Here is a 1,847-nt window from a genome sequence, read left to right as displayed (position 1 = left end):
GCCTTAGTAATGGTGGGCACCCCTGCCCCCACCAAGCCCGAGCATCCCAGGTCAACTTCAGACTGCTGTGCTGGCAATGAGAATTTCAAGCCAGTGGATCGTAGCTTGCTGGGCTCTGTGGTGGTGGGCTCTGCTGAGCTAGACCCCTTGGCTCCCTGGCTTCAGCCCCCTTCCAGGTGAGTGAACAATTCTGTCTGCTGGCATTCCAGATGCCACTGGGGTATGAAAAACACTCTTGCAGCTAGCTCAGTGTCTGCCCAAATGGCCACCCAGTTTTGTGCTTGAAACCCAGGGCCCTGGTGGCATAGGCACTTGAGAGAATCTCCTGGTTTGTGGGTTGCAAAGACCATGGGATAAACATAGTATCTGGGCTGGATAGCACTGTTCCTCATGGCACAGTCCCTCATGATTTCCCTTGGCTAGGAAATGGAGTTCCTTGATCCCTTGTGCTTCTGGGTGAGGCAACACCCTACCCTGCTTCTGCTTGTCCTCCATGGGCTGCACCCACTGTCTAACCAGTCCCAATGAGATGAGCCTGGTACCTCAGTGAGAAATGCAGAAATCACCCACATTCTGCATTGATCTTGCTGGGAGCTGTAGACAGGAGCTGTTCCTATTTAGCCATCTTGCCAGAGGTCCCCCACAAATGCTTAACTCATTCCAGCATTAACTCAAAAGTCCAAAGTCTCATCTGAGATAAGGCTAGCCTCTTCTGCCTATGAACCTGCAAAATCAAAAACGACATAGTTGCTTCCAAGATACAATGAGGCGTAGGCATTGGGTAAATACTCCCATTCCAAAAGGGAGAAATCAGCCAAATGAAAGTGATTACGGGCCTCATGCGAGTCCAAAACCCAACAGGGCAGTCATTAATTCTTAAAGATCCAAAATAATCTCCTTTGACTCCATATCTCGCATCTAGGCCACACTGATGCAGGGAGTGGGCTCCCAAGGCCTTGGGCAGCTCTGCCCCTGTGGCTTTGCAGTGTATAGCCTCCATGGCTGCTCTCATGGGCTGGTGTTGAATGCCAGAGGCTTTTCCAGGCATGTGGTGCAAATTGTCAAGGGCTCCACCATTCTGGGGTCTGGAGGACAGTGGCCCTCTTCATAAAGCTCCGCTAGGCAATGCCCCATTGTGGACTCTGTGTTGGGGCTCCAATCCCACATTTCCCTTCCACATTGCCCTAGTAGAGGTTCTCCATAAGGACTGTGTCCTTGAAGCAGGCTTCTGCCTGGACATCTATGCTTTTCCATACATCCTCTGAAATCCAGGCAGAGGTTCCCAAGCCTCAACACTTGCACTCTGTGTACCCACAGGCTTAACACCACGTGGAAGCTGCCAAGGCTAATGGCTTACACCCTCTGGAGTAGCAGCCTGAGGTGTACCTGGGCCCCTTTGAGCCACAGCTAGAGATGGAGCAGCTAGCATGCAAGGAACAGTGGCCTGAGGCTGTGCGGGACATTGGGGCCCTGGACCTGATCCATGAAGCCATTATTCCCTCCTAGGCCTCTGGGCCTGTGGTGGGAGGGGTTGCCACAAAAGTTTGTGAAATTCCCTGGAGCCCTTTTCCCCATTGTCTTGGCTATCAGCACTTGCTGTCCTTTTAGTTACACAAATTTATGCAGCCTGCTTGAATTTCTCCCTGCATAATAGGCTTTTCTCTTCTACCACATAGCCAGGCTACAGATTATCTAAACTTTCACAATCTGCTTCCCCTTTAAATATAAGTTTCAATTATAGGTCATTTCTTTGCTTACACACATGCGCATAGGTTGTTAGAAGAAGCCAAGCCACATCTTGAACACTTTGCTGCTTACAAACTTTTTTCTGCCAGATACCCTAAATC

The sequence above is a fragment of the Symphalangus syndactylus genome, chromosome 4 (assembly GCF_028878055.3).
Source record: "Symphalangus syndactylus isolate Jambi chromosome 4, NHGRI_mSymSyn1-v2.1_pri, whole genome shotgun sequence".
NCBI classification, from domain to species: domain Eukaryota; kingdom Metazoa; phylum Chordata; class Mammalia; order Primates; family Hylobatidae; genus Symphalangus; species Symphalangus syndactylus.
Note: the sequence above shows the minus strand (reverse complement) of the source record.